Below are 26,402 nucleotides of genomic sequence, written 5' to 3' on the forward strand. Positions count from 1 at the left end.
TAGATTATTTATAATACCTAATATTTTGTAAATGCTATGGGAATAATTGTCATACTATATTGCTGAGAATAAAGATAAGAAAAATAGTTGGTATGCATTTAGTACAGTTGAATTTCTCTTTTTGAACTTGCTTATATGGAAGGATGACTGTATTTTTAACTTCAGTGCACTCAATTGTTCTAATATTTGTATTATTTTTATGGAGTGAGGTGTGAAACATTTCAATATTATTCGTTTTGTCAGGAAATTCAGCATCATCAAACATATCCAGAGGGATAATAATTATGTTAACTGTCTGAAAGAATCATGTAAATTGTGGATCTGTTTAATTTAAAAAAGTAAATATATGATTTGGTTCTCAAATATATATTAGATTCATAGAATTAATACAAAAAAGGAATTTTAACTAAATGCAGATTTCTAATTTTATATATCACTTGTCCAGTTTTGCTAAAGTGAACTAGAAAAGACAACTGACATTTTTGAACCACAGTCACAGATATTCTGCTATAATTCGTTGAAAAATATTTATTGTGTTTCTGTAAAAACTTAGGTGGATGTATAAAAAACTCAAACCTTAATTCTTTTACACAGCTAGTTGTAGGAAGCAAGGACAAAGGCAGATATAGTAAGATTCTGACACACACAACACACATCACTGAAATGACAATTTAAGTGCCTCAGATGATGTACTAAGCATTGGATGTTTGTCAGTTCTTCAATGTCTGCTATCTATGAGAAACATTTTCACTCCCACTTGTTTTCTTTTCTTTTTGTTACTGGGGATGGAACACTGGGGCACTCAACCACTGAGTCATATCCCCAGCCTTTTTTTTTTTTTTTAGAGACAGGGTCTCCCTGAGCTGCTTAGGATCTCAATGCAGAGTTGCTGAGGCTAGCTTTGAACTCACAATCCTCCTGTCTCAGCCTCCTGAAACACCATTTTACAGGTAGCCTGTTTCCAGAAGAGATTATTGTTTGAAACAGTACATTAGACAAAGAAGTTCTTCCCTCACCAACGTGGGAAGGCATCATCTAATCCAATGAAAGTCTGAATGGGAAAAGAAAAAGTGGAGGAAGGACAAATTTTCTCTCTGACCTAGAGGTGGGACATCCATCCTCCCCTGCTCTCAATCATCAGAACTCTAGGTTCTCAGATCTGTGGACTTGGACTGAATTGCACCTCCTGCTTTCCTGGTTCTCCAGCTTGCTGTGGGACTTTTCAGCACTGCTGATCATGTGAGCCCATTCTCTTAATTAACCCTTTTATATATCCTACTGGTTCTATTTCTCTAAAAGAGATGCCTCTGAGACAGTAGAACGCAAAGGGACTAAGAAGACAAAGGAAACCAAAGTGCACCCCTAAGGAGCTCATATTCAAGCAGGGTAAACAGAAATGCAATAAGGGCAGTTATAGCATCCAGAGGGTCTATGAATGAGGGACACCTCATGTGTGCTGGGATGGACAATGTCTGAAAAGTTTTCTGGAGAATGCTAATCTTCTCTGAGTCCAAGGAAAGTGTAATTAGCAAGTACAAGTGGTTCAGGCAGGGTTTGGGGCATTTTAGAGGCAACATAACAAAAAGAACTAAGTTACAGGGTAGTACATGCGTGAAACAAAATTGAAAATATAGTGTATTAGATTGAAGGGAGAAGTGAGAGAGGAGGCTAGCACCAGTACATATTGTGGATCTTATGTATAGAGAGGGAACCATGACCAAGTTTTATGGAAGGAACTACTATAACTAGATTGTGTTTTAGACAGATGTGTCTGTTATGGACAATAGATACAGCAAGATAAAAGCTAATTGGTTAGAGGTTAGCACTTTACAGACAGATGACAAAGATGTGAATAGGTGGAATGGTAAGAAGGGGAGAGAGCTAGTAAGAGCTCACAATAGTGAAAAGCCAAAAGAAGTGGGACTCTGTGGCAATTAGGAGTAGGACATGGGAAAAGCAGGAGAGTAAAGGATGACTCCCCTCCTCACACTGTCTGCTGGATATGTCTCTGCAGGCTGTACTACCGACAACCAAAATGGAGGTTTTGCAAAATTTAGCTTTGAATGTCTAGTCTGATCTTATCTTCACTGCATCACTACTACACTCTGTGAATTATACTTACAGCCTGGTTTAGAAGGGACTTAGCATACACACCTTTGACAGTTGCTTCTTGTTTTACTGAAAGCTATAATTACTCTTCAATTCCTAGTTCATTGGGATACTTAACAGGGGTCAATCATAAACTGTGGCACCCCAAATATTTCAGCAAAGCTCCCTGTTTGAAGCATGTAGTTCACTACTAGCAAGGAAAGAAGCTCGAGGAAACATTCCATTAGTAGCAATTAAGTCAGCCAAAAGACAGTCCACGTCTTTTTCCTGCCTTTGTGTCTCCCTCATTTCATGTCAATCTCATACTTTAAGGCTCAGCCTTCCAGCAGCTGTCACTGGCTAATCAATCCTAATGAGCAAGTGCTTTGCTCATTCATTATATGCTTGGCATAAATACTTATGGGAAGCATAAGACAAAATAGCAATTCTACAGAGTAGAACAGAATGCACGTCCTTTTGATGACTCATTTTAACATTCTTACCATAGGTCAACAATAAATTTAAAGAGTTAACAATATAATTCAAACCATATTTAATAGTTTAAAAACAGGTGATGAAACAGAGAATGGAGTAATTTCACATCAAGGGAATAAAAATTGGCAAGCACTATTTAGAGAAGGGCTGAGATTTCACAGAAATCCCATCCATCTGATCACAGAGCATGAACCGGCTTGGCAATGTTTGGCACTTGACTTTTCTTTCTTTTTTTTTTTAAACACAGCTTGCAGAAAGGGCAGAAAAACAACCATTCCTTGACCTTCAAAGAATAACTGGTCCCTGTGAGAAGTCTAGTGAGGAGTGTAGTGGGGGGTGAACAGAGATCTAAATGTATGGCTTCCTTTGTCTAGTGGCCCAGTATTCAGGCCTCCAGGGAAACAGGAGGACTAAATGTCTTTTAGTTCCTTTTGTAAGAGAGATGAACAAAAATGAGATTAGATTTTCCTAATGGTCCAACTCAGGGAGATAAAAGGTGATTGCCTAGGAAATGACTGGTGGGTGGAAGTCGGGTTCAGTTCAGTTTCCTGTGACGGATGGGACATGGCGATGAGAACATGATCATTCTGGTGATAGAGTCACAAATTCACTTTGGGAATAAAATTGTGACAGTAATAAGAGCTGCTTTATCTGTGAAGCTGCAAAGAGAGTGGAAAGATTAATAATGCCATCTAGTTTGCCCTTTTTAAGAAATGAGTTGCTGAAGCAAAGACTCATAAGGAATGTTTGAGGCTGAGGATAAAATTGGAAATGGAAGAAACTCAAAGTTGAAACTGTGTGGCTTTCTCTGCTATATTTCTTTGGGGATAGCACTCCCCAGAAAAGAAGTGATTTAAAAAGCCATCCATAGGATTGCTATTATGAGTAAATAATTTGTAAATTTTATGGGGTTTGTTATTAGTAATAATAAACAGAATAATGTTTCTTCCTTTATTTTTTGAAGTATTTTGAGATTGTATTCTCTATCCTTTTCCTCAAATCTATCTTTAAGAAAAGAAAAAAAGCACTCATTTTTTAAATTAACCATGAATGGATCCTGAAATAGCAAACTAATTTGACTATTCTGATTCCAAGAAGAAACTTGAGGCACACATGACAAGCATCTAATAAAGAACTAATGGGTTTAGATTAAGACAGTAAAATAATATAAAACAAACCTGCAACCGGACTCAAACAACAATGGGAAGCATAAATTTTAGCAGGTTCAATTACACAATGTTTAAAACCTTGGCAGGGTGCCTCTATGCATCTATTTTGTTCTGGTTAGATTTTTATGTTTTATAGGTATGTCACAACCTATAAAATTGTTATAAATACTACAATAAATATCTTTTTCCTTAAAACATGGGAGTTATTAGGCAATACGAAACACTAGTTCAAAAAATAAGTCATTCCTACCAAGCCAGCAATCCTAACACTTGTCCATTTGTGACACCAGAATTCAAATATAACAATAGAACAAATCAAAATTGTGGTGTGATATGTCTGTAAAAAGTTACCTCATTTTGTTTGTAAATTTTAGGTTCATAAAAAGAATGCTTGAGGGTGTGCAAGACGTTATACATCTGAAAGGAAAACAGTTGCAGACAAACATTAAGTATAAATAAAATAACTGATGGTTAAATGATGGCTTACATTTATAGGCAGTCAATATTTGATAAGTCTAACAAATGAGTAAGCATAAACATTTCTGGTGTAATTAGTCCAAAATGGCATTTTATTTTTCTTTTCTTTTCTTTTCTTTTCTTTTCTCTTTTTGTTTTGTTTGGTACTGAACCCAAGGGTGCTGTACCACTGACCTACATACCCAGCCCTTTATTTTTGAAATTTGGAAACAGTCTCTTGCTAAGTGGTTGCCCATGTTGGTCTCAAACTTTGGATCCTCATTGCCTCAGCTCCCCAGTAGCTGGGATTACAGGCATGCAACACTGTGCCCAACTATTCCACTGTGCTTATTTGTTGTGTAATGAAGGTTATTCTTCTTCAATAGGTCAAATTACTCTAGACCTTTGAGTTTCATTCTAATAATGAGATTCAGAGACATACCAAAATTGATATGCAGGTTAAAGGCACTGGGATATTTTTATTGGCTAAATATTTTCAGAGGCCAGTGGAAATATATCTTTACTCTGAAACTACCTAGTATCACCAAATTTTATTACAATTTGCCTATTTTCAAAGTAAAATAAAAATCTTTTATATTAAATAGTCAATATTTTGATTTGTTTCAGATATTTGAGTTTGGTACTTTGCTCTGTGCGAAGAAGTAACCCAGACATTGATGTGCTACTAAGAGAGTATGATCTCATATTGCTCCCATGTTTTGGAGTGGTTAATTGAAGTTTCCAAATGGCTATGAAGATGAGTAATCAGTTTTTGAAGATAGTTACTCATGGATAATCTTCTTACTAGTCTCTGAATCATAAGAAAATGCACCTGTTTTATAGGAAGATAGATTGAGGGTTTGAGAACCTTAGAAATTGGAAAACAAGAAATAATGAAATAAAATTGAGGTCAAATGATTTCTGCTGAATGTTTTCCCACAACAATAATATACCACTGCATATAAAATGCAATTTTTAAATGATCTCTATTCCCAAATAGCCATAATTTTCATTATTGAGTTATTTTGTAAAACTTTAATGAGTCTACCACTATTTTAACAAAACTAGCAAAATCCAGCATATTTACTACAAAAGTCAATATTGACTTTTAACATGGAAATGCAATGATTTGTATTTGAGAAGAGTTTTTAATCATTGTTTGCACAATAAATTGTCATGTATATGTTAGTATTTCAGATTTCTCATTTGCAATAGCGGAAGAACTATTAGAATGAGCTACTAGAACTATCTAGAATTAACTCAGAATTAGTATTTTTGTTACTCAATAATTATTAAAATCAAGCAATAGAACTATCAAAAATAAAAACACTCATATGAGTACTGTGCTCCTTATTTATAAATCATTTACTCACAATAGACAATATGTTAAATATTAATATATAAATAATTTAACTCCTATAAAAATGCTGTGATATTGTATTACTATACCCATTTTACATAGGGGGAAACCAAGTCCTCAGTCACATACTTCTGAGTCACATAGTAGTAAACAGTACAAGAAGGATCCAACTAAATCCAGTCTGATGCTAATGTCAATGCTCTTAGCAACCATTCTTTATAGCAATTCTACTACATCTGGAAAGTCCCAAACTACAAAGAAATGTTTTAAAGTCCTTCATTCTTTCTGTCAGTTTATCTTATAACTCCTCATGCATGGGATTTGTGAACTTGCTTGCTTAAAAACAAAAATCAAAACAAATTTCTGTGTCCTAACCCAGATCTTTGGAAAGAGATTCTCCAGAGGCCATGTCTGATAATCCGCATACTTAACAAGAAACTTCAGATAATTTAGGAAATTCTGTCTGGTCCTAGATTTTACTGTGCTCTCTTTCTCCTCCCCCCATCTCTGCCCCTTTGGTATTAGGGATTGAACCTAGGGGTACTCTTCCACTGAGGTACATCCCTATTCCTTTTTATTTTTTATTTTGAGACAGGATCTCCCTAAGTTGCCCAGGCTGTGCTCAAACTTAAATCCGTCTGTATCAGCCTCCAAAGTCATTGGGATTACAGGTGTCATGAACCTTGTTCCCTTTATTTTCTTAATAAATTTTATTTCATATATTTAAAATATAAAACATGATATGCTGAGATACATATAGATAATAAATTGGGTCCCCTTTTTTGTTCTTTTGAACACAGATTTCCAGGCAGCATTGATCATAAATGGTGAGTGCCTCAATTTTGAGCCACAGGTACTTATTGCAGGCACCCAGGATCAGAGCTTTCAGCAGCTGCTAGAGTTTCCCGATTCCCTGTGCTGTTTCCACCACTCAAGCAGTATTTTTTAGACAAAGTGCCTACTAGATGTGTAGTACAAATCCAAGCACTGTGAAGAGTACCCACGTTTAAAGACCAAGGAAAAGCTAGGCCTAAGAAAAGAATACTTAAGTGTATCTTTACAGACAAGCATCTACAGAAGAGAAATTAGAACAAGATATAGTCCATGCTTGTGCAATTATGTCAAAATGGATTCTACTGTCATGTATAACTAAAAAGAACCAATAAGAAAGAGAAATGATTCTCAAATCAAGGATCTTTTAAAGATGTTGAAATTAATTACTTCTGTAATGGGGGGGGTGAAAATCAAATAACCACCCTTATTTAAGATAATTTTCCCCATAAGTTCTATCTTCAGCATATAGTTTTATTGCCTTAACTCAATTCTCTGAATTAAGTACTCACTGGATAAGGGGTAAGGGGGTAGAAATTTATTTTTAAACATATACTTACTCCAATAGTGTCTCTTTAAAAATGAACCACATATAAAACAAAGAAATAAAAACCAAATTCTCTACTGAATTTCTTATTGTAATTGTTTCCTGCTACCAGAGGGTTTCACTTGTGATGTAGTTTCCTTTGTAGTCACTAATATTTTCTACATTCTTCTCAAAGGAAGAAACAAGACCTAACTTCTCAGGTTTCCTTTGAATGCTTTTTCTTAGTTATCTTTTGCAGTTGGGAGTCATGTTACTTTCTCTAACATACTGTGTACATTATTCTAACATGTTAAAGACATTTTAGCAGTGATGCTAATGTGCATATTCTATTTTAATATTGAATCAAATAATATATTCTAACTATATACAGATCCTTCATAAGTTTATAGCTAAATTCAGTTGAAATGAGAGCATCTGCATTCATCAAGTAGTTTCTGGATTTGATCATTTGTACCCAATTTCAACTGAAATCCAGGCTTAGGGAGCAAGCATTCCATATGGATATCTTAAGGCTGAATTAGCTTTGGAGCTGAGTTTAAAATTGCAGGAGGAAACTCTATTTTGATTTCAATGTCTGCTGCATGCATAGCAGAATGGCTATTATTTATAAAACATCAGGATACCAAGGTATGAAAACTTTAAAACATAAAGTGAAACATATTTCACTGACTGATGTGATAGACAATCAAGCTCCCTGTCACAATTGCCTAGAGACAGACACACCTTTTAATGTCCTATATTCATCCTGGCTACTTTTACTCCCTCTGAAGGGCTTTTGAACTTGGATTTGACATCTTTTAAATTTATGCTTTCTCTAAATGGAAAGGGGTTTTCTTTTCTTACAGTCTTAGCCTCACGTAGAGTTCAAGTCTAACTTAGATTAAAGAGAAGTAGTCTAGGCCTTAGAAATTCAATGTTTGTTCTTGATCTTTTTTTTTTCTTTTGTTTTTATGAGGTTGAGCTAAAAACCCCAAAGTGGGACATAATGGCTTTAGAGACAGGAAGGAAATATTCTTTATTCTTTCTTCTAGTGTAAAAAGCCCACAAGGCTCTTTTGTAGAAAGCCCGCAGTAGAAGCACTCCCTCAAAAGCCACCTTTTTCTTCTTAATAGCCTCTGAAGAGACAGTGTTGAGAAAGATGACAGCACCGGGCATTGCTAATGTTAGGCCCAGAAACAAGCTAAGTGGTTTATGGCCAAAACCCTTGTTTACTACAGTCGCTTGTCAAAATAGGGAATTTTTTCCACCAATAAAATGTTTTAAAGGTCATTGCCTCTCAAATTGCACAATAAACAAGTCATCACCAGAAAGGGGAAAAAATGTGGGAAATAATAATTTTGACGTCAGAGACAAAGGAGGAAAGTAATGATGAGGACATGCCTGTATTGTGGATACCACAGAGGTGACAGAAACGTCTCTGATTTTAAAACTTGAAGTCTGCTGGGTGCAGTGGCACATGTCTGTAAAACATCTCAGTGGCTCAGGAGGCTGAAGTGAGAGGGTTGCAAATTCAAAGCCACCCTCAGCAATTTAGCAAGGCCCTACGCAACTTAGGGAAAACCTGTCTCAAAAAAATTTTTTTAATATTTATTTACTTTTTTTTTTAGTTTTCGGTGGACACAACATCTTTGTTTGTATGTGGTGCTGAGGATCGAACCCCGGGCTGCACGCATGCCAGGCGAGTGCACTACCTCTTGAGCCACATCCCCAGCCCCTCAAAATTTTTTTTTAAAAAAATCTGGGCATGTAGATCAGTGGTGAAGCGCTCCTGGGATCAATCTCTGGTACCAAAACATCTAAATAAACCAAGTAACCAAAATAACCATTAAAAAACAAACAAACAAACAACAACAACAAAAAAAAAACGTGAAGCCTTTAAAGCCCTATCCACCAAATAATAAGGAATGAAATTGACCAAATTATATTGTTATGTTGTGTGCACATAGGAGTATAGAAATATGTAACAATGAATTCCACTGTTATGTATAATTATAATGCACAATAAATACGTATGTACAAAAAACAGCAAAAATAATAAATCTTTATAAAAATTAGCAAAGTACAAATGCAAATCATTCATCCAACAAATATTGAATGTCTGTTAGATCACAGGAACTATGTGCTCAGAATAAAGATGGCTAAGTCCCTATTGTACAGATGGATCTTACATTCTAAAGGGCAATAGATCCATCCATGTTTATGCTATAAATTGCATAGACCCTTGAAAGCACATCATCTGAAGTAATGAAGATGTGTTTTCCTCCAAAGACAATGTTTTCACAGCAATAGCTGTCATGTAATTAACGATTAGAAATATACTATTTTTAAGGACCCAGAGAATAAAACACCATCTTCTCTGACCCAAGATAGAACTCTTCATAATTTCAAAAATGTAATTCATTCTTCTTTAATAAACACTTACATAATATATAATAGTGCCCATAGGTAAAGCAATGCTTTCTTAAATATGTTTGACATAAAATTCTATTCAAAATCAACATCCTATTTCACATGATAAAACAACCACAATGACGAGCTCCCCGGTGCCTACCTTGAACAGTCAGAGTGGCTGATGCTTCAGCTTTTCCAACCATATTTTCTGCAACACAAGTATATGATCCCATGTCACCAGCCATCACCTTCAGAATTTACAAGGTATGATCATCTCGGATTTCATATCTAATATTGCAGCAAAAACAGCATGGTTAAGGATTTTGTTCTTGAATGATCCCATTTTTACACTATGATGTATCCAGACATCAAATCACATGCAATAATCCCTTCAGTAATTCAAAACAAAATTGAGGATGTGATGTTCCTCTAAGTTAGCAGGCAGAAGAAATGAGCTTGTTTCCACGTGTATATGAACTAACATTAAAATATTTTCTTAAAAATAACATTTTTGAGTAAAGTTAACATTTATACATCTATTTCCTCAAGCTGTGGTACTCACACTAAAATTAAATGGCATTGAAAATTAATTAAATTTTTATCATGTGCTGGACTTTAAATGATCTATAGATTTTACCTTCTTAAATTCTTATAACAATTTGATAAGATAAGTATTAACCTTATCTTCATTTTGTAGGTGAGGAAACTGAGAAACAGGAAAGTAAGGTTACTTGGCCTTGGTCCTCAGGGAATTTCAGGGCAGAGCTAAAATTTTGAACCCAGATAGTCTTCTAGAGTTCACTTGATTTGTCTAGACTTCCCTGCCCTTAAAAATAGGGATTCTTGATATAAAATTTTCTCATATAAAATTTTCCTGAGTTATATTGTCTGATACGGTTTATATATTGATAGACCAGATACTTCCCACACTCCAAGTAAATCCCCTATTCATATTCCCAACTTACTAACAATTAGACATCACATTTCAAGGGACCCTAATATTTAATATGTTCAATAATTCTTTTCTTCTCTTAACATAATCCTCCTCCTCCTTCTACCCCAATCTGCCTATCTTCCTTCATCAACTCTCTATTTCTAACTAGTCGTCCAGTTTGCCACTGTAGTCTCACAAATTTCTCTCCACTCTGTACATTATCTCCATCTCTCCAGGCTAAACAATATACAACTCTGATTTGTTCAATCAAATAATGGTGTCCCTATAACCGGCTTCTCCTCATAGTAATGGAACATACATCATGCTAACAAAATTATGTTATTCTAAAAACTAATCCTGCTCATAATAATATTTCTCAACTCATCAATGTCATACAATATGATGTGAGATTTATTATTACACAAAGCCCCTGATGATATGTCCCCAGTATTTCCTTATGATATCCATTACTTCTCACCACATATATTATGTGCTAGTGATGCTCAACTTTCTACCATTCAAAATATGTGGTGTTCTTTCTTACATTCGTGTCTATGTTGTAAGGATCTTCTGTCTGGAACACAGGACTCTTTTTTTTCTTGCTTATCATATTGGTACCTATTTTTGAAGACTGTGCTTATCTGTCCTATTCCATGGGTATTCTCCTTATTCTTTCTCCCTACAGTTGCATAGGTCTGCCTTTACGTCACGAAAGGGAATAATGAGGTTATTCCATATCTACCCATAAATGTGTCTTTTTGCAAGCTCCTCGAGAGCAGATGCCCTCTCTATGCCAATGTTGTAACCCCAACACCTAGCAGGCATTCAATGCGTGCATGCTGACAGCTAACTGGCAAACTCAAATGCTTTATTCCACCGTCTCATTCCCCAAAGCTTGGTATTTCCTGAATCACTGCTCCTAGCCAATTTAAGTCCTTATCAGACACTAAGAAACTTCGAACTCTTCTACCATTCATTAGTGACACATAGCTGAGGAAAGCAAAGTCTGATTTTTAATTGGTTCATAATTCTATCATTATTGCTATACGTTTCTTCCTTTTCCTACCTGGCCATATATAAGAAGTTGGTATTAAATGTGATTTGGCTGAGCAGGAAAGAAACTGTCTATAGAATACCATGTTTTACTAGGGAAAACCAGGGTCACAAAAATATAATCCAACCCCAGAGGAAATCTGGAAACCTCCTGGTTCAAAGTATCTCTAGTATTCTATTCTGGCTCCTGATCAAGGAGTCTACAGATGCTCCTCAACCTTTGACAGGGATGTGTCTTTGTAAACCTATCATAAATTGAAATACCAAGAGTACAAAACTGCATTTTGTTCACCTAGCCCACTGAAGACCCCACATGGCAACACAGTACACTGTAGAGTATTGGTTCTTTCTCCTCCTGGTTACAAAGCCAACTGAAAGCTATGGCTCACCACTGCAGCTAGCTTAGAGTATCATACCACATATCACCAGCCTGGGAAAGATCCAGATTTGAAGTATGGTGTCTACAGAGTGAATATAGCTTTCATACTGTCTTAAAGTAGAACATTTTAAATCAAACCTTAGCAGTCAAAGACCATCTATAGAGTTAACCATCTATCGGCACCTAGAGTCTGATGAGAAACAGAAATTCTAAGTCGATGAATCACATCATTAAATTCTGATCTGTACCTGGATTTGGGCAACTCTCCATCATCTTTCCTCCATTGGACTGTAGGCACAGGGTCTCCTTGGGCCTCACACTTAAATTCTGCACTGTCATCCACGGTCACTGCCAAGTTACTAGGTCTCTTCACAAAGGATGGTCTCTCTAAAATTAGAAAGAGCCATCTCAAGATAAAACACTTCAGATGTTCAGTGAGAAAAGATTTATAATTCAAAATATTGTTTAGAAAATTACTTCGCATAGTTTCCAACTTGTAGAGACTTCTCCCCATCTTTAATATTTCCTTCTACTTCTTTTTCCACACCTTTGGCTATTTTATATCAGGTCACTTCACTTCTCTTTCTACCCCGAAAACAATGATATAAGAATATTTCTTTCTTATATAAAGATCATTTGTATTTTGATTAAATATTATTTTATTCTCCCTTGTACAAAAATATAATAATGATAAAAATAATGATGATAATAAGAAGAAGGCTGTACAGTAGTAAGAAGATTTGATACAATGGCACTTACCTAAAACAGTGAGCTCTGCTACTTCACTCTCACGTTCCCCGACCATATTGGCCCCAACACAAACATATTTGCCAGCATCACTTTTACGGGTGTAAGTAATCATTAGCTTTCCTCCTCGTATCTTAAAAAAAGAAAAAGTTTGACATATATACCATTAAAAGAATTTTAGCTATGGTTTTGTGGCAGGTCTTCATAAATGAATTCCACTCAAAGCTATATACCAAAGCCTATACAGCTGGTGTGTACTGTTTGCTATATTTATAGTTAGTAACTTTAAACAGAGTAAATTCCAAAAATATAATATAAAAGGAAAACATGTTGCATTACCTACATTTCTTGTAAAATTTTTATATTCTCACTATGCTTGTGTTTCAAATCAACCAAGTTCTTTCCTATAAATTAATTAAGTGAAAACCACAAAGACAGTGCTTGAATAACTTGATTAGCAAGTGCAAGAAAGAAAAAGGAGTCTTACTATCATATTATACATGTAATATGTAAATGTATTTATGTAATAATTGATTTCAGGAAAGAATATTCTAATATTGTTGTATGTGTAAAAAAAAATTCTCTAGTAAGTTTTTCAGAGTTTTCTTAAAGAAATATATCTTATTTTCCAAAATGTAGTAAAATCTGCCATTTTCTAAATATATATGTGTGTGTGTGTGTGTGTGTGTGTGCGCGCGCGCGCACGCGCACATATTTATTTTTTTCAAATATATTTATATATATGTAGATGTACATGTAGCTCTCTCCCAAGCAGCTTCTTGGTAACTTTAGAGGCACAGATTGAACAGATCCCAATCAATCACTTGGAATGTCATGTTCAGGTATAGTCTTGAACATTAATTGAATAATTACAAATATAAATAAATATCCAGTTCAAAAAGTAGACTGAAGTCAAATATGAATTAAGATTGGGATGCAGAAATTGGACTGGATTTACTTAATGTAATTTATTTAATGCAACGCACTTTCAATTAGGGAGTTGAGTTCAGTTACCCATGAATATCTATAATGTCCCAAATTTTACAAGGATAACTTCTAAAATGTTTATTCATGAAGGTTTTAATCTCACATTTGCTTATTTATTGTGAGCAGATTAAACAAAGGAAAAAAGAAACAGAAACAATGAAGGATGAAAGAAGAGAGGGAGAGAGGGTAGAAGAAAGGAAACGTTCAAGCACTTTTTTCATTATGCCTAATAGAGTTTATTGAAATCTCTATAAAATTTTACTATTTTGGAATGTCTGAGTTATTTCAATGTAGAAAATCAAACTAAATATTCTGGTTGTATAAGAACAAACCAAATATTAACAGAGAGGTTTTCATTTCTGTTGTTTTAAAATTTAGTATTTTTTCAATAGTTGTATAAACAAATGATGAGATGCTCTAAGGTTTTACTGTAAATATCATCCTGGTATTTTTTCTTTGCATTGTTCATTCTCTAACTTTCATATCTGAAATAATACCTGCATACAATAATCATGAGATGTGTTGACTAGAAACTACTATTATAGGTAAAATCTAGTTATTTATCCAATTTGATATAGTTTATAAAGGTTTATATATGTTAAAATATACCAAAGTTTCCTTATCCATTCATCTACTGAAGGGCATTTAGGTTGGTTCCACAATTTCACTATTGTAAATTGTTCTGCTATAAACATTGATATGGCTATGTCCCTGTAGTATGCTCTTTTTAAGTCCTTTGGGTAAAGACCGAGGAGTGGGAAAGCTGGGTGGAATGATGGTTCCATTCCAAGTTTTCCAAGGAATCTCCATACTGCTTTCCAGATTGGCTGCTGCAATTTGCAGTCCCACCAGCAATGTATAAGTGTGCCTTTTCCCCAACATCCTCACCAACACTTATTGTTGTTTGTATTCTTAATAGCTGCCATTCTGACTGGAGTGAGATGAAATCTTAGTTTGATTTGCATTTCTATAATTGCTAGAGATGTTGAACATTTTCTCATACATTTGTTGATTGATTGTATATCCTCTTCTGAGAAGTGTCTGTTCAGTTTCTTGGCCCCTTTATTGATTGGGTTTGATTTTTTGTTGTTAAGGTTTTTGAGTTTTCTTTATATACCCTAGAGACTAGTGCTCTGTCTGATGTGTGGAACATTACTCAGCATTAAAAGAGAATAAAATCATGGCATTTGAAGGTAAATGAACAAAGTTGGAGAATTTCAAGTGAATCAGGCCAATCCTAAAAAACCAAAAGCCAAATGTTTTCTTTGATGTGAGGATGCTTGTTAGAGTCTGTAAACAAGTCAGGATGGCACCTGGCATTTTGCCAGAGGGAGTGTTTGTGAAGTAACGCCATCGAGCCATTAAGTGTGGAGATTCCTTATTGGTTGACTGCTGTATCTAGTTTATGTTAATTAAGATAAGCTGTGTGGAATGTATAAATACCTCTGTTGTCCTACAATAAACGGCTCCCACTCCTGCTGTATCAATGTACACAAGTTGTTCGTCACCCCCCCCCGCCCTGGTTATTTTGCTGCAGCTGGACTGCAGCAGATGCTGATTCATAATGGTGATGGGGTAGGAGGAGCATGGAGGAATGGAAGAACTTTAGATAGGGCAAAGGGGAGGAAGGGGAAAGAAAGCCTTAAAGTGGTAGGGATGATGGTGGAATGAATTAGACATCATTACCTTAAGTACATGTATGAAGACACCAACGGTGTGAAAATACTTTGTGTTCAGTGACTTGAGAAATCGTGCTCTATATGTGCATTATGAAAGGAATTGCATTCTGCCATCATGTATAACAAATTACAATAAACAATTAAAAAATAAATGTTAAAATATACAATTATAATTTCATTGCTTCCATATGTATTTAAATTTTTGAATAAATCAGGGAAGAAAATATATGTCACACTAAAAAGAAAAAAAATCTTCCAGAGCTAATTATTATCCATGTTTTGTGATCTTTCTTTTTAGCTTTCTTTCCGCATGTATGTGTGTGCATGTATATGTGTGTGTGTGTGTGTGTATATATATATATATATATATATATATATATATATATATATATACTCATACATATATAAGTATTCACAAATGTAGTATATGCACACAGGCAATAAGATATGCATAAACATATATACATATGAACATATGTACATATTAAAATTCTACTTTACTAAAATAGAATCATGTGGTCTTCTGTGACCTGAATTTTCAATGAAAATGAGGAGACTTTTACATTTTGATTGCTAAAATATAGAACAGTTATTCAGCATTAATTTAAATGGCTACATAGTATTCATTGTATGGTTTTACATATTTTGTCAAATTTTTCCCCTACTGATAGATATTTAAAATGTTCCCATGTTTCCTCTCATAAATAGCACTGAAATCAGCATCAGCATTACATGTCTGTGTGTTTCTTATGCATCTGCAATCATCTCAGAAAATCTTGAAGTAGAATTCTTAAATAAAATGAAAACCCAGCTTGAGACTCTTGGTTCTTGGTGCTACCTATTTTGTTTCAGGAGATGCTTTTGGTGTAAACATATCATTTTAAATATTGGTCTTTAGTGAAATCCCACAGTTAGAATGGCAGCAAATGTGTTATAATACCCTCATTTCTCACTAAAGGGATCAGCAGCTCAGCAAACTGCAACCTTACCTCCCACTCACCTCCACTGTGTTCATCATTACAACATGTTCTAATTGTGCTTTTAAATGTCAGATTTTCCTTCCTGACTGTGAATTACAAGGCAGAGGAGCATATCTAATTCCTCTTCATAGCCTCAGAACCTGTCACCATGCCTAGTAAACAGTCAGAATTTTCTGGGAGGAAAGTGACTTGTCTGATGTCACATAACAAGTTGGAACAGGGCTAAGATTCTAGGCAAGATATGGGTCTCTGGTTACGTGAGTTGGACAGATGAAAATATATGCACAGCCCACAATCCTGTTATCATCATTACTCTTTAATAAATTTGAGTTTAATAAACTTGAATGCTTGAGAGTCAGAACAATTTGAGTATCATAAAATCAAGACCTTCCAACGAAGACCCACTATCACCTTTACATACTGATGCAAAAAAATCTTCCAAACTTATAAAAGCTTTAAAAATTAAATTTATAAAACATTTTAAATTTAAAAAATGTATTTTCTTACATCAATAACAACGATTTTAGCTGTCAATGACTGAAAAACATCAACCAAATTGCACCTTTGATTTTCCACTTACGGTATTCTTCATTAATATTTTCTAAGATAGTACTATATATACAAAAATTATATAAGATATTTAAAACATTTTTAAATCCCAGACAATCTTTCAATACACACAGAGATACGCACATATAGACAAAACAAAAAATATCTACCAGTTATAATAATTGTATATTATACTATGCACTTGATTGATTCAAGAGATTAGTGCTCTATCTGATGTGTGAAGGATAAAAATTGCTCCTAGGATTTGGGCTGTCTGTTCACCTCACAGATTGTTTCTTTTGCTGAGAAGAAACTTTTTAGTTTGATTCCATCCCATTTATTGATTTTTGGTTTTAAGTCTTGCGCTATAGGAGTTTTATTAAGGAAGTTGGGTCCTAATCCCCCATGATGAAGATTAGGGCCTACTTTTTCTTCTATTAGATGCAGAGTCTCTCTGGTCTAATTCCTAGATCCTTGATCCATTTTGAGTTGAGTTTTGTGCATGGTGAGAGATAGGGGTTTAATTTCATTTTGTTGCATATGGATTTCCAGTTTACCCAGCACCATTTGTTGAGGATGCTATCTTTTCTTCAGTGCATGTCTTTGGCACCTTTGTCTAATATAAGATAATTGTAATTTTGTGGGTTAGTCTCTGTGTCCTCTATTCTGTACCACTGGTCTACCAGTCTGTTTTGGTGCCAATACCATGCTGTTTTTGTTACTACTGCTCTGTAATATAGTTTAAGGTCTGGTATAGCCACCTGCTTCACTCTTCCAGTTAAGGATTGCTTTAGTTATTCTGGATCTCTTATTTTTCCAGATGAATTTCATGATTGCTTTTTCTATTTCTATGAGGAATGACACTGGGATTTTGATCAAAATCTCATTAAATCTCTATAGTGCTTTTGGTAGTATGGTCATTTTGATAATATTAATTTTGCCTATCCAAGAGCATTTCCATTTTCTAAGGTCTTCTCTGATTTCTCTCTTTAGGGTTCTGTAGTTTTCATTGTATAGATCTTTCACCTCCCTCACACATTAGATAGAGCACTAATCTCTAAGATATATAAAGAACTCAAAAAGCTAAGCATGAAAAAAACCCGAATAACCCAATCAACAAATGGGCCAAGGACCTGAACAGACACATCTCAGAAGAGGACATACAATCAATCAACAAATATATGAAAAAATGCTCATCATCTCTAGCAATCAGAGAAATGCAAATCAAAATTAGTCTAAGATATCATCTCACTCCAGTCAGAATGGCAGCTACTATGAAGACAAACAACAATAAGTGTTGGAGAGGATGTGGGGAAAAAGGCACACTCATTCATTGCTGGTGGGACTGCAAATTGGTGCAGCCAATATGGAAAGCAATATGGAGTTTTCTTGGAAATCTGGGAATGGAACCACCATTTGACCCAGCTATCCCTCTCCTCGGACTATACCTAAAGGACTTAAAAACAGCGTACTACAGGGATACAGCTACATCAATTTTTATAGAAGCACAATTCACAATAGGTAAACTTGGAGTTAACCTAGATGCCCTTCAGTGGATGAACAGATAAAAAAAAAATGTTGCATATATACACATGAAATTTTACTCAGCGCTAAAAGAGAATAAAATCATGGCATTTGCAGGTAAATGGATGGCATTTGAGAAGATAATGCTAAGTGAAGTTAGCCAATCCCCAAAAACCAAATGCTGAATGTTTTCTCTGATATAAGGAGGCTGACTCATAGTAGGGTAGGGAGGGGCAGCATTGGAGGATTAGATGAATTCTAGATAGGGAAGAGGGGTGGGAAGGATAGGGAGGGGCAGGGGATTAGCAAGGGCAGTGGAATGTGATAGACATCATTATCCAAAGTATATGTATGAAGATTCTTATTGGGTGTAAACATACTTTATGTATAAACAGATATGAAAATATTGTGGTATATATGTGTAATAAGAATTGTAATGCAAAAAAAAAGTACATGTATAAAGGCATGAATTGGCCTAAACATACTCTATATACAAAGATATGAAAAATTGTACTCTATATGTATAATAAGAACTATAATGCATTCCGCTATCGTGTATTTAAAAAACAATAAAATCAATAAAACTAAAAAAAAAAACCTAAAAATTGATTCAAGAGATTCCTGTCTAATCAAAAGTAATCTCCTTTGTTAGGCCAAATCTAGCATTATTCTATTAAAATTAATAACTAACATATCTTTCATTTGTTTTATCTGGAAACATATGCATGTGTATTAACACTGTAAAGCCTAACAAATAAGTTATACTTAGGCTTTATATGTTATAAATGTTTCCTCCAAAACAATGATTCTCAGTGAGGGCAATCACCCTAATCTTTCCTCATGGATATTTGGCAATATCTGGATATATATGTACATATTTGATTGTCAGAAGTAGGAGAAAGGGGGACTAAGGATGTATCTCAGTGTAGGACACTTTTATAGCATGTTCAAGGGCCTGGGCTCAAGTCCCACCATCAAAAAAATGAAAACAAAAAAGAAAGAAAGAGCAACTGGAGGGCTGGGGCTGTAGCTCAGCGGCAGAGCACTTGCCTAGCATGCATGAGGCACTGGGTTCGATCCTCAGCACCACATAAAAATAAAAATAAATAAAATAAAGGCATTCTGTCTGCAGCTACAAAAAAGATTAAAAAGAAAAAAAGCAGCTGGAGTCATAGTTGTAGAGTAGTTGCCTAGCATGTGTGAGGCACTGGGTTTGATTCTCAGCACTGCATATCAATAAAATAAAATAAAGGTTCATTGAATATATATATATATATATATATAAAGACCCAGTTTGTATAAAAAAGAAAAAGAAAGAAAGAATGAATGAATTAGGAGCAGAGACAGTGTTACTGGTATCTAGTGGGTACCTGGCAGAGATGCTATTAAACATCCTACAAAGTACAGGGTAATCCTTCACATTAAAGAACTATCTGACTCAAAACATCAATAGTGCTTATTCTGAGACACTTTGTTCTAAAGGTCGAGCTCTGGACTACGGAGAAAGGCTGAATTAAAATGATAAATGGAAGGAGAAGATAAAATTAGATGATATAAGACACATTTATTCTATTTGAAAAAAAATTGATTGGACTTCCCCAATTGGTATAAACACTTCTCAAGCCCACAACCCCTGCCCACTCCATCAATAAGACAATTTCACTATAAAATACAACATCCCATTTAGTATCCTGGCAATAACATTTAAGAATCCCAAAGATGTTACAACTCCAATGGAATTTTAAACAAGCTTCATTAAGCCTGAGAGAAACTGATTTCCTCAAAGATTATAAACACAGAAATTCATAAAAGTATAAGGAACAAGCAACACAGTTGGACAAAAGGAGAAAAAAAATATAATAATAGTCTATCATTTCTATAACATCAAATTGATTTAGGAATTATGGCAATGCCATTTGGCAATGGATGAACTGAAGCCTTAGTTCTCTTTGCCACAACAACCAATATGGAATACAAAGTGTCCTATTCTTTTCAAAACACAGAACAGAAACAGCACATAGTATGGTGCCCTCCATCAAATTAGCATACCAGCTTTCAGTTGGTACATAATGTACTATTAACCATCACCAATTTATGTTGAGTCATATGTAATACCTATTGTAAATTTAGGATGCCCCTTTTTAACGAAAATTTGACATTTCCTCTCTCTGTGAAAGGAGGAAAAATATGTCTAACACACACAAAATACTAGAAATGTGAAAACGGCACTATTTGAAACAATCTAAGAAATGTTTCTTGGCAGGTTTCTTCCTACAGCTGGATTTGACAGCCAAATTGTAAACCTATCAAAAACTAGTTTGTATAATGAACAGACAAAATGTTAAACACTGAGCTCCTGCAGCACTACTTCAATTAACATAATCCTGGGGGTGCAGAAGCAGAACGTGTTCAGCTTGCAGATAATATGCTGGCATCTAGCCTATGTCAAAAATCCAAGGCAGAGGTCTTGCTTCCTCATTACCATCCACCTTACGAGCCCCAGTGGTAACCACATTAGAAGCCCACATTTCCATAAGCTCTAGACAGTGCTTAAAGGGGGGGCCTCAGCCATATACATACTTGATGAAAGCAAAACAAAAAGAAGGTCCCAGTAGTCTTGCTCCTTGTGGGGAAGGAGACAGGAAGGAAGAGAGGAAGGGTGGTAAAATTTTTTTTTCAAAGTCTCAAATATCTTTAAACTTTATATTCTTCATTGGAAGAGTCAGAATTTTTTTAAAAAGAAAATGTTTTGAAGACGCTTAGGTATAAAAGTCTTCAGTGTAGTCAATCCATTTGATTTTATACAGCAGAAATAGTCCCTATGAGTAAGTAGACTTGATTATCTTCCTGAGAAGTGAAAGTCCTCTAGAAACACTTAAAGACTGCTCTGGAGCAAGAGGAAATCCCTTTCTCTAAGGCTTTATCTCCTTTTCTGACCTGTTTACTGAATAACAATAATGAAAACTCAGGTATAAAGTACATTTTTTCTGCCCAAAGTGAAGAAAATCATTTATATCTCCTGATTCGCATGAAAAAAAATCTACCATCATTATTTTTATTTTCGGAATACAGGAGAAAATTCGTATTATCTTTGCAAACATAAAAGCATGCTTCTTTATAAAAAAGTAAATTAAGTAAGCTTTTTGGTTTAGTTATTCTATGGAGTACACAGCTTACCCTGCAATCAGAGCTCACAATCAGAAATAAAGATGAACTTAGAATGAACTCCTTGGTACATCTTCATTTTCTAACCTAGAGCAAGTCAGATGATTTGCAGGATCTGTTACACAGGAATTTTTTTTTTCAGGCATCAACCCCACAATGTTATCCATACACCTCTGGGTTAACACACTAAACCGACTGGGCCTAATTAACTAGTTTGGCTACACAAAATCTTTTCTGCTTTTAATTACATTAACCTAATGTGACTTGAATTCAACAGACCAAAAACGAAACCGCTAATTATATTAAGGGCTTCAAAGATAATTTCAAATTGCTAACCACCAAACTGTCATATAATTTATCTCATTTCCTTTTATAGACTTTGCATTCAAAAATCTGTGCTTTTTACTAGAAATACTAAGACATTTAAGAAATACCATCCAAATAATGGATTAATAGAATACTGATTTAGAATGCTAAAAGAGAAACAGTTCAGGTAATACATACAAGACACACATAGGCATTATCTTACTAATGAAAAATATGTGTGATACTTAATTTTTATAATTTTCTAAAAGATTGGAAATATTCACTTATAGTAGTAACAGTTTGATTAGCAGGATTAATATGAAATGTTAATTTTTCTAAAGCACCTAGGATTAGAAGTGATTTTTTTCTGAAAAATCTCAGTTCTTTACCATGGAATCATTGTCATGCTATTTTCCAAAGAAACTGAGATGAGACTTTAGAATTGTAATTTAGTCTATTGTTCTTAAACAATTTTCCACTGATTCTGCATGGGCAGGATATCTCTTCATAGCAATGTTGTCAGTTCTGCCTGGATCCTTGACCTACAGACTGGACAACAAGCTGTTGTGAACTACAGAAATGCCTTGTATGGCTCCTTAGTGACAATGAGATGCAGGTATCCCAGATGGCCAGCCATAACCCCTAGACATTCTCCTTGGTGAAGTAAGCTGCAGGACAGATTTGGATGGTCTCCAAGGACTTCTTTCAACAGAAACACATGAAGAAGAGTCACAGCAATAACAGCTCTTCTTTCTTAAAATGTGGCATTAATTCAACAATGGTAACAACAATAACCAAAAAAAAAAAAAATGTAACCTTGTGTGAGCTTGGAACATAGAGAAGGAAAAAGCAAAATAACTCCCATTACTTTTTATTGGGTGATAAGGTTGGTGTCAACCTCTAGTGTTAGGCAGTGCAGAATAAAGCAGCCGAATCTTTTAAAACATATCACCTTTATTTCAAAAATAATCATCTTTTGCTGCACTCTAAATCAAGCAAAAACACTGGTAGCATAATTACATTGTATAAATAATAGACAAAGGATTGGATAAACAATCCATAAAGACTCGTTAGCAATCTAAAACAATATAATTAAGTAAAAAATACTTCAGATAATTCTGATCTTATATAATATCAGAGAAAATACAGTATTTCTCATTTGGCCACATTTCTTACGCATATCCCCAGGTAAGTAGTACAATAAAAACAGCTTTAAAGAAGACATAGTATTAAATGATATCATGTTTTTATTAATTATTGCTTAATATTATATGTATGTACTTTATATTTCTGAATACACACATTAATAATTTTGCTTTTCTCCTTGAGATCTGACTTTTATTGTATTTATGAAATAAAAATTAAAATTTTTGATAAATTTCCACCATCAAAAATCATTGACATAAGGTTTATATCTTTTATTCTGGTCACTTCTCTTAAGTATTTGTATTTCAGGCTGGGTTTTAGCTCAGTGGTAGATTGATTGCCTAGCATGTGTGAGGCACTGGGTTCAATTCTCAGCATGGCATATAAATAAAATAAAGGTCCATTAACAACTAAAAATGTGTTTAAAAATATATGTATCTCAAGAAATTAATTTTAACATTCTCTGCTTATATTAAGTTAGCACAAAAAATAACACTTTTAAATGATATCGTATATCCACTGCAAAATAAATTCATATTTAAGTCTCCAAGCACAAGTTTTATTTTGGATAAATATAAAAAATAAACAAAGGGAAGTGAAATCAGTTATTCCTCAAGGCAAGCAAAGTTTATTAAAGTTTATTTACTCTTTCTAGTTTTCATGAAAGCTACTGACTCTCATTTCATTTTCCAAAAAATTTTCATATCTCCCTATTCCTATTTCATTCTGCTTCATAGGCCTATTGGAGAGATGAGTGGGGTGGGGGAGGAGAAGAGGGAGGAGGATGAGGAGGAATAAAAACACACACATGGTTTTAAGTATGTCTTGATTGGAACATATCTGGTTTCATGTTGCTTGTCCAGAGGCCAGGAGATGAAGCTACATGTTCTCGTGACCATTATATAAACTGAGAGTACCCTGAGATAGGTCAAACTAAGAAAAACAGAGGAATGCTAATATTGACCAGATTGATTTTGTTGTTGTTGTTGTTATTTGTTTGTTTACCAGTGAGGTTTCAATCATATTGTAAAGAATATTCAATTTGATTTTTAAAGATTCGTGTTGATTTCACTAATCCATTTACCAGTCAATTTTAAAGCAAAATGTATTTCATCTTTCACAGTCTATTTAAAATATATATAACACCTCTGGGATTTGCAAATACACACACACACACACACACATCTTGTCTAACAAAAGCATGCTGGGTGAGTATATAGGTCTTGTAAAGAAAACTGAAAGCAGCCTACTGAAAGCAGTTGAAGGGCCATTCTAAATTTTACCAGGTGACATAAAGTGGACAGCGTTACAAGGAGAAAAAAAAATGTACTTATAAGTGTTTCGATTATTCTCTTAGGAATGGAATTGAGAGAAAAGTAGGCAATTAGGAGCTCTCCATTGGTGTCCCATGTTTGCCTGGACTACACAGATACAAGAGAACATGATCCAATTTCATTTGCTTGCTGGTACACTTTACAATACCATTTGAAAACCAACATGAATTCAGCCAGGAGTTTAAACACACTTGATCATCAGAGAGAAACAGGAAGAGGCTCATGCAGAAAAAGCAATTATCCCAGTGGGAACACGTGGCTCTCCACACAGCTTGGTGAGCTGCCAGCTGAGCACACAGGCCAGGGAGAGTTGCTGCCTAGGACTATGGCAGCTGCATTTCTCTGTTATTTCCATTTTTCCTTTTAAACTTTTCATTTCTTCCTCTTAGTGATTTATAAATTGGTAGTTGGCTGTTTGCTGCTGCAGAAGCACACCTATGATAATTTGATTATAGTCTACACCAGAAAGAGCTGTATTGTTAATTGCAGGAAAGTGAGAGCCACCCTGCAGAGAGACATATTTAACTTAAAGGGAAAAGATGATTTTCTTTGTGAAGGTATAAATTAGTACCTTTCTATCTATCTACTATATCACCAGAGTACCTTTTTAATGAATCCTAATCTTAACAAAGAATAAAAGAAAGAAGAAACACAGGCTTCTTTAAATATACTTATTTTGACTGCTTAAGTGTGTCTCAAAGCCAGAACAAAGACTTGAGTTTGGCATTTTCTCTTGCAAACCCATTTTCTTGGCACACTCAGAGGTATGTAGTCTAAAGCAATCAACCGAGAAATCACCCCCTAATTTATAGTATTATAAACTAGGGACAGACAAGTGGAATGAGTGCTGACGAAATGCAAAGCAGATGACTCACTGAAGCCTTTTAGCAGATTCCCCAGGTGTCTGGTTCCCAAGTCATTAATACTGGAACCTAAAAGTGAATCCTATAAAAAGCATGCAATATAAAGAGTGGTTTTCTAATAAAATAGCCTTTGCTAGCTATCTCCTAAAAGTGAAAAAGAAAGCTGATTGGTGTTTACCTCTATGAAAATTCTGGACAGATTACATGGCAGTATTCAGCATGGATATGAAAAATTAATTTAGCTTATAGCTATTAAAGTTAATGTATTATTTCCTTCACATGTCTCATGAAACAATGTCCCGCTGTTTTAAAGGTAAAAACAAAGTCTTATGGGCAATTTTCACTTTCCCACAAAACCAGGTTTGTTTTTTATCACCTCATCCAACCATCTGGCTATAATTCTGAATTTACATACAGTCACTGCTAAAACAGACTGAACCTAAAATCTATGGAGGAATTATGACTATGCTCTAGAAATAAAGATGACAAATGTTCATAGTAGTTGAGGGGAGAAAAGCTCATTTTTAAACTCTTGTCTCTTTGGAGTTCACCAGCTGAAAATACTTTTCCAACAGTAAATCCCTATTTTTCCTCTATGGGTTCTTAAGCTTGGTTGTTCTCTATAGTTTTGTTCCAGTGTGAGAATTTCCCTCACTACCAAATACCTTGCTAAGATAATACCTTTTCCAGAGACCTGTGTAATTTTTTCCTCTGGAAATTTAAATCCACTTATATTCTGAAGAAGACACAAAGCCATGGCAGACAAAGTCAATCTGGCTGTGTATGCCAGGAATTCTTGGATTCAGAAATTGAGAATGACAAAATTTACAAAACCATATTTTTAATTGTAAATACAAAAGAGCAATAAAGTAGTTCAATATCATTAGCTAACACTCTATAGAAGTATGAACATGTCTAAAATAGTTGCAAACTGAAATAAACTCTCATTTCTGTTCTGTGGTATTTTAATCCCAAAGCATCAAGGGGAGCAAGAAGAGCTTGTGACAAGCTTAATTGATTAATCAGAAGTCAGGGCTCATCAGGCCAGAGTCAGAGATTCAATATCCATATGGCCAGTCGCTTTACTCTCTTTTATTGATCACAAGACTATGCTAGAATCTAGCTCAGTTATTTGGCAAATTTGTGGCTCATTTTATAAAAGGTACATGATAAGAAGATAAATAACTCCCATGTGCCCCTACGCTACATGGTAATATAAATGAAAATGTATCTGTGTGCTTCCAAAGAGGAAGAAGGTAGACAAATTCACCTATATAAGGAAGAAAATATAATCTTTGGAAGAAAAGTTTGAAATGGAACTTACAGGAACTTTTCTATAGGTTAAATAAAGCTACAGTGTTATCTACAGATACTTCTCACCATGGCCTGAGAAATAATGATTAACTTGTGGGCAAATAA

The 26,402-nt window shown here is 34.7% G+C and overlaps 1 pseudogene; it reads right to left on the minus strand.

Annotated features, from left to right (window-relative positions):
• Positions 1-26,402, minus strand: part of LOC144250938 (roundabout homolog 1-like) — a 142,993-nt pseudogene that overhangs the window by 93,859 nt on the left and 22,732 nt on the right.

Source organism: Urocitellus parryii, chromosome Y, assembly GCF_045843805.1.
Source record: "Urocitellus parryii isolate mUroPar1 chromosome Y, mUroPar1.hap1, whole genome shotgun sequence".
In the NCBI taxonomy this organism is placed as follows: Eukaryota; Metazoa; Chordata; class Mammalia; order Rodentia; family Sciuridae; genus Urocitellus; species Urocitellus parryii.